The sequence below is a fragment of the Triticum aestivum genome, chromosome 3B (genome assembly GCF_018294505.1).
Source record: "Triticum aestivum cultivar Chinese Spring chromosome 3B, IWGSC CS RefSeq v2.1, whole genome shotgun sequence".
Classification (NCBI taxonomy): domain Eukaryota; kingdom Viridiplantae; phylum Streptophyta; class Magnoliopsida; order Poales; family Poaceae; genus Triticum; species Triticum aestivum.
In genome coordinates this window covers 745,069,847-745,082,792 of record NC_057801.1, presented here as the reverse complement: position 1 = coordinate 745,082,792, position 12,946 = coordinate 745,069,847, and the positions used below count along the sequence as shown (strand labels likewise).

Below are 12,946 nucleotides of genomic sequence, written 5' to 3'. Positions count from 1 at the left end.
CGTACACCCATCAGGTGATAAACAAAAGGTATGTATTAGGTCGTTCTGTGTGTATGGTTCACACATGAGAGGGATTTTGGCCGCCTCATAAAAAATCAGTGCATGCTAAAAACTTATTAGTTGGTCCTTCATGAATCCGATCCATAGAAAATGAGTTAGCGACGACCTTGCCATCATCGGGGAGTTCTGCACCTGCCGCAGCCGGAGATCGAGAAGGTCGCGTGGGGAGACTCAGATCCGGCTACCCTATGGGATCTGTTGTTCCAGGCCAGCGGGTGGGATTCGGATCCTCCGCCGCCGGGCACGGCAGCAGCAACACGTGGAGGAGAAGTAGCAAACGTCCTGGGTGGACATGGGCGCAGGAGAACGAGCTCGCCGCCGCTGCAGCACGCTAGGCAACTGTCGCGGCCACAGACTATGGGAAGGAGGAGGCCAACAAGGCAGGGGTGATGTCAAGTTGAGATGGGAGCAACACCGCATCGGGATGATGAAGGAGAGGCTGCGTGACTCCAAGGTGAGGCCGGCGTTGGTGTGTAGGGAGGGCGGCGGCGGACACGTTTTGAGGTGACGCGCATCCTCGTCTCCCTCATCTCCTCCCGCGATCATGCTGCATCCAGATCGGCGAAAAGATAAACGAGGGGTTAAACGGGAGACATGCGGCGGCTAGGGCTCGCGGAAGGGATGGGTCGGCGGCGGCGAAGGGATGGATCGGCGGCGGCGGCAGCGAAGGCATGGATCTGGTCCGAAGGGACGGAGGGCGGCGGCGAATGATCTGCTGTGCGGGTCGTGCGTGCTAGACTACTGTGGTTCTCGCTCGTATGTGCGTGCGAATCGATGTTTTTTTTGCTGGTTTTTTGTCGTAGGTTCGACAGAGGTGGGAGGACATACGAAAAAAAAACAACGAAAGGTGGGACGAAAATAAACTATGAAGACTATTCACCAACTCCTTCATTAAAAATGGAGACTAGCTAATCTTAGAGATAGAAAGTAGACACATCGGTGGATCGGAGATGGCAGCAGCAGCAAGCCGAGAGGAGCCTCGCCGGCAAGAGGGCCCTCGTCACCGGCAGAACCAAAGGAATCGGGTACGCCCTGCCCCTGCATGCATCTTTCTTTCATGCAGGCTAGCTACTGTGTTTTGTTACTGATCACACACACTCACTCACTTGCGTACCTGCGCCCGGAGCTCAGGCGCGCGATCGTGGAGGAGCTCGCGGGGTTTGGCGTACGGGTGCACACCTGCTCCCGGAGCGACGCCGACCTGCATGAGCGCCTGCGCGGTTGGCAGGCCGACGCGGACGCCGGCCGACTGCGCGGCCGCGTCCCGGGCTCCGCATGCGACGTCTCCATGCGCGGCGACAGGAAGCGGCTCGTGGCCACGGCCCGCGCCGAGATGGGGGGCAAGCTGGACATCCTCGTCAACAACGCCGGCCAGTCCTTCTACGGGGCGGCCACGGACTACGTTGCACGGATACTTCAGAAAGCGCGCGTATCCAGTTGGATACTGCCCCTATACTCGGATACTGCCCCGATACGATTCGATACTTATCCTGTAAGTATCCCTCGATTTTTTGATTTTAAAAAAAGAAAATAATGTTTGATACTCTTGGGATACTTTTGCGATACTTTTTGGATACCTGAAACCTTTCGTTCGACATGAAATCTCCTCAATAGTAAAGGCACACCTTTTGAAGATATCCAATATGGGAGTGAGTTCATGCCAAAACATGCCTGTCAATGTTCTTGTTCAATTGAAAGGTGAGCAAGAGAAAGTCGATGCACTGATTGGATCAATAAACCCATGAAAATTCCACTGCCAATTAATGAAAGTGGACCAAGTGCATCAAAACAAAGGGAATAATCCTATTGAGACATGCTTTGACCTAGAAGCTCTATTTTGTTTTCAATATTTTTAATAATTGATATATGTAATATCTATATATAAACGTATTCCTGTATCCATGTTTTCAGAAAATTGGCGTATCGGGCGTATCTCCGTATCGTGTATCCGATACGTATCCAAGTATGTGCAACGTAGGCCACGGAGCGCACGCTCGAGGACTACGCCCGCCTCATGGCCACCAACCTAGAGTCCTGCTTCCACTTCGCCCAGCTCGCGCACCCGCTCCTCGTCCGTGCGGTGGGCGGCGGCAGCATGGGGCGTGTTTGGTTGGGTGGCTCGCACCTGGCTCGCACCCGAGATGCAAAATAGCCCATGTTTGGTCGGCTGCATGACTTCCTCAGCCTGGCCTATGCAAAAAGAGGCCTCCCAGCCAGGCCGAGGGAAACGCAGGATCGGAGCGTTTCTCTCGTGCAGGCTCGCTCCTACCTTTTCCCTACACCCGCGATGCAACCCACTCCGCTTCGTCGTTTCCCATCCAACTCGCAATCGCACCCCATCGTCTACCGACGACTTCGCCGCCCTCGCCGGAGAATGACGCCGCCGGCGCTACTCCACACCCTCGCCGGAGTATGATACCGTCGGCACGCCTCCACGCCCTCGCCGGATGACGACATCGCCGACGCTCATCCACTGTCGCTGAACTCCGCCATCCTTGCGCGCACCGCCGCCTGCCGACGAGCTCGCCGGAGCTCGCCACGCCGCCTGCTACCGCCCGAGAGGAATAAGGGGGGAGGGAGAGGGGAGCACCTGCGCGTCGCGATACGCAACCGGCGCCGCGTTTCTTCCACATCTCTCCCCTTGAACCGCGCCACCGCCGCCAATCCAGTTACTGGAGTCGAATCTCCGGCGCTAGCATGTCCTCCCGGAAGCCCACCTCCACCATGGCCATCTCCTCCCCGAAACCCCATCTACCAGAGTGGTCTCTCCTGACTAGTGTCGCTGCCTGCACTACCTCTTACAGTTTGGTTCAGATTAGAGTTTAGATTTGTTTTACTCCAAACTAAAATCTGGTAGATAAAGAAAACAAGTATCCAAACTGCTGTAGGGAGTTTGATTTCAGTTCAGATTTGTTTTCTTTGTCTCGAAACTGAAATCAAATAGTACTTGTCAATACTCCAAGGAAATCTCCAAACTGTTGGAGAGAGTTTGATTTCAGTTCAGTCCAAACTGTTGGAAGCACTTGTTTTCTTTGTCAACAAACTTTTTGAGTTTGATTTATGTTCAGATTTGCCTTACAAGTACTTGTTTTCAGTTTGGGTTTCAGTTCAGATGGGTTGCCGTGTCTCTAATTGACTAAGAAAACAAGTACTGATGCAGCCTACCAATCAACATCTGTCTTATACAGCATGTCTCATGCACCATATTCGTACAATCCACCAAACACACATCTCAGCTCATACTTGCATCAGCTCACCCAGGCCAGGCTCACTCAGGATCCCCCATGCGATGCAGGCTAGAGCCACCCAGGTAACCAAACACACCCATGGTGAACATCTCCTCCACCTGCGGGCTCATGGCCAACTCACACATGTCAGTGTACTCGGCGAGCAAGGCGGCCGTGAACCAGCTTACCCGGAGCCTCGCTGTGGAGTGGGCGGGCGACGGCATCCGCGTCAACTGCGTGTCGCCGGGGGGCACCCGGACGGAGCTCGCCAATAGCAGCGGCATACAGCTTCACCCGGAGACAGCGCAGAAGATGGGGGGGCGGAGAGCGCGCGCATCCCATTGGGCCGCATGGGCGAGCCCGAGGAGATCGCGTCGCTCGTCGTGTTCCTTTGCATGCTGGCAGCGTCCTACATCACGGGGCAGGTCGTGTGCGTCGACGGTGGCCGCACCATAGCCGCCTAGGCCAAGCTTTGCTCCTTCCTTGGCTGCGCGGGCCTTACACCCAGGCCGGTGTTTCACATGAACTTTATTGTGATCACATCCCTATTACTCCATATCTTTTTCTGGTTTTATGTTTTACAGTACCTTGATACGCACTCCCTCCGTCTCATAATATAAGTGTTAAGAACATTCTCTTTTTTAGAGAAAAGGCCAGAGCAACAACCACCAAACCATCCACAAAGTATCAGCGCCACTACGAACCAAACTGAAGTTTAACGTACATGGCTCCCAGGCCAGTACACGGCACGCATGCCGGAGACTCAAGAACAACGATAGCAGGGCCAACAACTCCTAACTATCGGTCTGAGCTTGAGAGAGGGAGGTAGCTGTAGCCCGAATCTTGGGAGCCATATCATCAAAAGCATCCCGATCCTCCTCCTTAGTCAATAATCTCCACTACTGCAGGAATATACAAGTTTTAAATAAGCAATCAGCAGGTTTGCAGGAAAAACATGTTCAATGGTAAACTTGTTCCTAGTCGTCCAGAGGGATCAGCACACCGCTGCAAATCCTACCCAGAACATTCTTCCTTGGGCCCCAACCAGGTTAGAGGCCAAGAGACGAAGGTGTGAGAAGGAAGCCGGCCTTCAAGAGACATGTAGCCACGATCTGATACAACACCGGAAGAGTTTAGCCAAGACACAATTGAAGAACATATGAGTTGTGTCCTCTCATTGGCCACACGGGGCACAACGATCAGAACCATTGCGCTTGTGAATCTGGTCAGTAGCCGGCAAGCGCCCACGGGAGGCCTGCCATAAGAAGACCTTAATCTTAGGAGGGATGTGGGCCCTCCAGATCCACTTAAATTTGGAAGTGATCGAGCCAGAAATCAGTTTGCCATATAAGGATTTCACAGAGAACCGCCCAGACGAAGAGTGGGGCCAGGCAACCTAGTCCTCCTCCTCCGAGAGCACAAGGAAGTGGGCAACAAGACGCTGCCAACCGACCAACTCTTCAGGAACAAAGAACGCCGCAGCTGAAGGTCCCAGTTATTGTCAGAGAGCTCAGAGATCGAGATCTCGAGATCAGGGCAGTAAGAAAAAAGCACTGGGAAAGCAACAGCAAGAGTGGTAGGACTGCACCATCAATCGAGCCAAAACCTAGTAGATCTACCATTATGCACCACGAACTTGACTAGGCCTTGGAACACTGGCCTGAGCTTGACAAGGTCCTTCCAGAACTGTGAAGCGCCTGAAGCGGAGGCAAACATAGGAATGGAAGAAGGGAAGTATTTGGCCTTGAGGATATTTTACCAAAGGGGTTTGTCCGGGGTGGACATGATCTTCCAGCATCATTTGATGATCAGGCATTTGTTCATGACTAAAGTATTGATAATACCCAGCCCCCAAGGCTCTTGGGTCGACAAATGTGGTCCCACTTGACCATACGTATTTGCGCTTGTTATCAGCCGCATTCCAATTAAAGGCACCTCTATGTTTGTCGAACCCAGCGTGAGTGCCATTTGTAAGAAGATAGAACCCCATCACGAACATAGGGAGGGAAGAAAGACAAGAATTTATTAGGGCAACCTTTCTAGCTTGAGTATTATATCTGCCCCTCCATGGCATGACACGATTGCCCACTTTAGCCATCGTAGGGGCGAAATCTTTGGCCAAAAGTTTGTCAGAAGAAATAGGTAGCCCAAGATATTTCAGAGGGAAGGAGACTAAAGAACAGTTGAGCAAATGGGAAACACGCAAGGCCTCGGTGTCCGTAACCCCAGTGACGATCACTTCACTTTTAGCAAAGTTAATTTTCAGGCCAGACAGTGCCTCGAAGCAGAGAAGAAGAAATTTAAGATGGGAGAGACAAGCGTCATTAAGTCCACCATGATTATCGTGTTATCATCATATTGAAGGTGGGTAATATCTTCTGGGATAAGATGAGAGCTAACAGGGGATATGTGTCCAGCCCGCGCAGCTCTGGAAAAAATGTTAGAAAGGGAATCCACAATGTAGGAATTTTTTTGAAATTGCATGCTAAGTTCCCCAACACGTCTCCTCCCACTGAATGCACATCGCTGGAAATCCTGAAATAAATAAATGCGAGCACCATGACTTGAACCCTGGTGGGCTGGGGATACCACTGCCTTCTTAACAGTACAACCACATGTTGGTTCTCTCATGTGTTTTATCAGCTGATAGTTAGTACAGGGGCTAACAGTAAAGTGGAAATTTGGAGCACGGGGCACTGAAATACGTTTTTTAACCCCTTAAGTATGGAGCTTAAAAGTTTCAATTCTTTTAACATGGATGTTCAATATGTTTGATGTGGTCTAAGTACATGTTAAATTTCGGCCCAAAATAATACTCCCTCCGTCCCGAAAAGATTGTCTTACATTTTCCTAAATACAACTATATGTAGACACATTTCAGAATTAGATACATCCGTCTATAGATAAATCTACGAAAGTTTTTTGGGATAAAGGTAATATGTTGTATTATATGCTACTCAAAGAAGATAAAATTCCAGCCCAAAATCAACCAAAAAGCAAACATATTTTTTCCATGTATCTATATTTTTCTTTTATATCTCATACATGCAAGCACGTATATTGATGAAATTGGCACAGTTATGCTACGGCAGTGTACATGCATGCACAATTTCTTTTGGCTTTTTCCAGACCGCCAAAGACCATATTTTTGACCTTTAAAATAATGGGGTGCAATGTGCCGGGCTCATATATACGTGCATACACTCATCCCTATGAACACACACACGCACACACTACCTTTATGAGCACCTCCGAGAGACTGAGCCGGCATGTCATCTTTGAGATTTTACGAAGTTACCGTAGAAGCATGTCCTCCTAGCCATCCAACCACAGATTGGTTCGCGTAGTAGGTAGCTTTTGGTAGGTGTTGGTACTGTTGCTTGTTGCAGAGGACATCTATCTGGTTTCTATAAATGAAAATTCGAGGGAAATCCTTTCACTAAAAACAGTTCCTGAATATTTTCCTAGTCTTGTCCTAGGTGTCAGACTTGTTCTTGCAAAACTATAGTGATAAATATTCTACTTGATTAATACACATCGGTTATTTCAAAATATTGTGCTTTGAGATCGATATTCTATTTTTAGAGGTGCCTTTCGTTTTTATCGAGCAACTCCCACAATAGTTCATTTTCAAACTCCCAAAGACTATAGTGGGTTAGCTCCTCGCTCGCCCTCATCGATCCTGATGGTCAAACTAAACCTCGAAATAAGTATTAGGGCCTATATATCTAGATTGACGGAGTACATATAACCATTAACACATTTGTCTGTCCCATTCGATCTTGTCGACACTTGTGCCTTTCATTTTTATGGACCTTTGTGCTTGCTTCTATTGGCCAAGTTCCTCTATGTAATCATCATGGAACAACAACCTTCGTAGCCGCTGGATCCCTTCTGACGTTGTAGCCTTTCCATTTCGCAGACTTATATGATGTCTCCCCCGGTAAATAATTAGTGTACATGCTGACTACTCCGCTTCAGTAGCGTGTCCTCCTAGCCATCCAACCACTGGTTGGTTCGCGTAGTAGGTAGCTTTTGGTAGGTGTTGGTACTGTTGCTTGTTGCAGAGGACTTCTATCTGGTTTCTAAATGAAAATTCGAGGGAAATCCTTTCACTAAAAATAGTTCCTAAATATTTTCCTAGTCTTGTCCTAGGTGTCAGACTTGTTCTTGCAAAACTATAGTGATAAATATTCTACTTGATTAATACACATAGGTTATTTCAAAATATTGTGCTTTGAGATCGATATTCTATTTTTAGAGGTGCCTTTCGTTTTTATCGAGCAACTCCCACAGTAGTCCATTTTCAAACTCCCAAAGGCTATAGCAGGTTAGCTCGTCGCTCGCTCTTATCGATCCTGATGATCAAACTAACTCTCGAAATAAGTATTAGGGCCTATATATCTACATTGACGGAGTACATATAACCATACCATATTTGTCTATCCCATTCGATCTTGTCGACACTTGTGCCTCATTTTCATGTACCTTTGTGCTTGCTTCTATTGGCCAAGTTCCTCTATGTAATCATCATGGAACAACAACCTTCGTAGCCGCCGGATCCCTTCTGACGTGGTAGCCTTTCCATTTCGTAGACTTATATGATGGCTCCGCCGGTAAATAATTAGTGTACATGCTGACTACTCCGCTTCAGTAGTGTGTTAATTAGTAACCTGATTACGAGTATGCGAACTTGTCAAAGTAAGGGTGGCAGCTGCTACTCCCTCCCTAGCGGATTGTAAACCAGGAAATGGAGATGGAGGGCCTGAAGAGCTATCTCTACCACACATATATGATCAGGTCTTGTGCAAAGCTATCTACTCTAGCTTTAGAAGAAATGACAAACAGAACATGTCTATGTTCGGTGCTACGAAGTTGATAGTGTTGCCGTCGGCATAGAATAAGATATTCTTGCCTTGCCCTTGTTTGTTTCCGGTGATACTTTTAACTTTTTTGTATCGTTGGAGGTGTGCGAAAGATGACGTGTCTCACATGTGGTTCTTTGGGCCTTCAGCGGGTTTGTTCTGATCATGTTGTCCTACAAAGCGCATAACACTGTTGTGTATCATGGTCCTCTGGCTTCAGTTCTGACAAACGAAAGTTGGCTACCCTCAGCCCCCCAAGGGGAGCATGTGAAATTTGTGTTTCCCCGCTTTGTCTAGCTGGGCCTGGGGTATTTTACATGCCCTCTCTGGCGTTTTCGCTCTAAAGCAACGACCTTTTACAGAGATCATGTTTGCACACAAAGATGTATTTTTTTAATTATAAGGATGCTTTTTGTAAGAGTTTGGTCTATTTAAATATGACCTTTGTTGTTTGCACACAAAAAAAAACAGGTCGGTGAAAGTAAATCACCGACCACCAATGCCGCCATGCTCATTTGCGTCAAAAACGTGAAACAACGCCGGGCAGACCTTCTTCGGGGCGGCCGCGGCGTGCACGGCAGAGGAGTACGCCCGTCTCATGGCCACCAACCTCTTTGGGCCGCCTAGGCGAGCCGGAGGAGGTCGCATCGCTTGTAGGGTTCCTCTGCATGCCGGCTGCTTCGTACATCACCGGGCAGATCATCTGCGTCGATGGCGGCCGTACCGTAGCCGCCTAGGCCTATGGTCTCGCTCGGTTAAACTAGTACTCCATCCGTGAAAAAACATAAGAGCGTTTAGATTACTACTCCCTCCGTCCGAAAATACTTGTCGAAAAAATAAATGTATCTAGACGTATTTTAGTTATAGATATATTAAATTTTATCCATCTCTCCGACAAGTATTTCGGGACGGAGAGAGTATTTAATGATCTAAAAACTTTTACAGAGAGGGTACAAGTTATTTTACAGATTTTATGGTGTACTTCCTCTGTAAACTGACCTAAAACGTCATATAAAAGTTTTCAGATTATGTAGTACACTACATAATAATTGATAAAATGGTTTGTACGGCTGGGAAAATTTGGCCCAAGGACAATTCAGTAATTTCCTATTTGGCTGACGATGGGCTAGTTGTGATATTACCTTCGTCCTGGTTTATTGGTATCTTTTATATTTTATGTCAAATTTTGACCGTAGATTTAATTAACAAAATGCTAATGCATGTCATAAAAAATTATATTGTTGAATTTGTATTTGAATATAGTTTTCAATGATATAATTTTTTATGACATGCATTGATATTTTATTAGTTAAATCTATAGCCAAAATTTGACATAAAATACGAAGAGGACAATAAACCAAGACGGAGATAGTATATTTGTCTTTCCATTAGAAAAATGCAAATGGCATGGGATGACGCGCCCGTTGCCAGAGCGAGCCGTGATGTGGGGCCGTCTCTGATGGTCTCGTGCTTCCATTGTAATCTTTTAGCACTAAAACATTAAAGTCAAACTGCCATGGGCCATTGTTCAGAGCATGTGTCCAATCTCCCTCACTACCAAAATTCACCAAAAAAAGGTTCCTTCCTATAATCTTGAATTGTGCTTCCCTATGCAATCCCCACGCCCTTGCCATAGATTTTTCCAGAGAACTCTATTGTTCGGCCTTGGCGTAAATGCTTTCCCGACCGCTGCCCACCTTGCCGGTCTAGCCTGATCCTGATCTGAGTCCTTGAAGACAAACCCCTTCGCTTCCTTCTCCGTCAACACCATCCCTCCCATCCGAGCAGTCAATCCTGGAGACACAAATGCGTTCCTGCTCTAGCCGCCCAGTGGCGTCCTCACCGCATCATCAGTGTCCACCCTTTGTTTCGACCTTGGAGTAGCAGCTAGGTTTTCTGTTTTCTTCTCCGCCGCCACTTTCCGAGTCGCATCTGCCTTGTTCCTCTTCACCTCATCGCCCCCCATCTTCCTCCTCTCCATGTCAACTGACCGGAGGGAGTAGCCACACTCCGGCGCAAGCCCTCGCGAAGCCGCCGTCGCCTTCTCCCAGGCCGCCGCAATCCTCAGCACCACCGACCGTAAAACCCTAACCCAAACTCTCGAGCCGATCGCCTTGCAATCGTCTCAAGCGCCTCTCCGTGTTTTACGCCCGAGGTGGACCCACACGGCCGGAATATACTTTTATTTTGTTTTGACGTGCTTTAGTCACTATTGAAGATAACAAATGTTGCATAGAACAATGAATACCCTGCTAATAATTTCCAAAGGTTACGTGTTGCGTCATTGATCTTGTTCAGTTAGTGCATGTGGACGTCTTCGAGATCAGACACATCGATGCCGTTTATCTCAGCGAGTGCCACCTTGAATTGCCTCTCTTGCTCTTCATAGCTCAACCTGAACGAATCGAGTTCGTAGCTGCTCCAGTGTCCGAGGCCGCACAAGATCCCATTGTATTCCATCATTCGCTCTGTGAAGTTGGGCTCCCTCATTGGCGCGAGGAAGCTGCGGAGGAGGTCGTCAAGTGATGTGGCAGCCTTGGCGGCTGCAAACAATGGAGGCTCCTCCCCACCCAGAGTTCGCCACTCTGCCAGAAATCTGAGGTCATAGAGATACAGGAGGTGACCCCGGATTAGACGGATGAGCCCGTAACGGCCGTGATTATGTTTGGGATAGATCTGAAGAGGGTTCCATAAGCAGTCTACCAAGTGGGCGATATCCTCAGCGCCGTCTGAGGTCACCCAAGGGACATCGGTTATCATGACGGCGCGGCAGGCCCTGAGAGCGTTGCCGAAGCGGGCGCGGTCAACGCGGCCTACGCAGGGCTCCACACCCAGCTTCAACATAAATCGCTCCTCCTTGGCCGACGGCACACCCAGGTGGAACCGCCAAACGCAGGCGAGGTCGCCGTCGCGGTTGACCAGCGCCAGGGCGATCTGCATAAACCGCATGCCTCTAACCCTATTGTAGATGTGCTCGCAGTTGGCGTCCATGTTGCGGTGGTACGGCATGAGGCCAGTAACGTGGTAGACGCCGTCGGCGTCCGCCGTGAGTTCGCGGGTACAGGCTGGGACGGGGCGGGGAGGGATGTCGTAGGACGTGGCCACGACGGCGATGGGGAAGTCCCGGAACATGTCGGACATGCGAGCCAGCTCTGCCTCCTGGTTATGGGCCCAGACCTCCACCACTCGCGCCTTGCCCATGGCCCTGCCCATGCCTGCGGCGGCTTCAGCATGCGGCGCCGGCGGCGGCCGAGGCGACATACTCTCCTAACTAGGCTTGATCGATCGATCGATACTATTGGATGAGACGAGGAGGAAGACGTCCCCTCGATCGCCAGGATTTTATACAGGATACGGGAGTCGTCTTGTGTTGTGGATCGGAAACCGTTTGTTGCCGAGAAATAAACTGGGACTTCTCCGATGAACACTAGGACTTTTTTTTTTGAGGGGTAGATGAACACTAGGACTGGATCCGACGTCTGATCCGTGCGGCGGCCGAGCTAGCGATTGCTTTCTAAACGGGCCGCACGCATGAGTGGTTAGCGATTTTTTTTCTTCCTAAACAGGCCGCACGCATGAGTGGCAAGCGGTTTTTTAATTTCTAAACGGGCCGCACGCATGAGTGGCTAGCGAATTTTTTTTCTTTCTAAACGGGCCGCACGCATGAGTAGCTAATTGGCTATCGAGTTTTTTCTTTCTAAATAGCGAAATCACTAATTAAGGAGTACTACTTGCGGAGATCATTCCAACTTACTCAGGTTGCGACAAGTGGCGTGCTGCATGTGCACCACTTGTTGCAACCTGAGAGTTTTCCCTTTTTTCGTAGATCTGTTTATTCAAAATGCTTTATCTCTTAAACCGTGCGTCAAAATCTCGAACCGCTTTCGCCCTTGGATTCCTCACGTCGAGATATTCAAAACTAGATCCTATGTTGATAGGTTTTGACGAACTTTTTTCACGAAAAAAACCGGACGAAAAAACCGAACCGGGAGCACGGGTTTTCCCTTTCCGAAAGAGGCACGCCCGTGCCTCTGAATAAATCACAACCATGCCTCTCGCGGAAGCAAAACCGTGCCTCTCGCAAAAGAAAAAAAAGAAAATGTGTTTTTTTTCGTTTCCGAGTAGGCACGGCCGTGACTCTCGCGAAAGCACACTTGTGCCTCCCGCGAAAGCAAAACCGTGCCTCTCGCAAAAGAAAAAAAAGAAAAAACATGTTTTTTTTCGTTTCCAAGAAGCACGACGGTGACTCTCGCAAAAGCACACAACCGTGCCTCTCACGGAAGCAAAACCGTGCCTCTCGCGAAAGGAAAAAAACAGAAAACATGTTTTTTTCGTTTCCAAGAGGCACGGCCATGCCTCTCGCGAAAGCACAACCGTGCCTCTCGTGAAAACAAAACCGTGACTCTCGCGAAATAAAATGCGTTTTTTTGCGTAAAAAGAAATTATTATTCGAAGAAAAAAATGGATCAAAAAACTAGGGAAGACTGGTGAAAAACCAAAACGTCAAAAAAAACAGAAAAAAAGTTTAAAAAGCCAAAAACGCGTGCGGAAAAATAAAAAATAAAATCCGGAGGGAGCGCCCAGAGCGCGACATGTGGCGAACCAAGTGGCATTGATCTTGCGAGGCTCCCGAAAGAACGCCCGTTAATTAGTTGCTCCCTCTAAACAGGCTGCAGTATATGTCCTGTATACCCATTAAAAATGGCACATCTACGTGCCCGCCCAAAGTTTCAGCCGATTGCGCGTGGGCCGCCGGACGCTAGCTGTATAGACCGTCGGATCTAGGTAAGAACC

At 48.7% G+C, this 12,946-nt stretch overlaps 1 pseudogene; it reads left to right on the top strand.

The window, feature by feature from the left end:
- Positions 1–352: 352 nt before the first annotated feature.
- Positions 353–3,751, top strand: LOC123067796 (noroxomaritidine/norcraugsodine reductase-like; annotated as a pseudogene).
- The last annotated feature ends 9,195 nt before the right edge of the window (positions 3,752–12,946 follow it).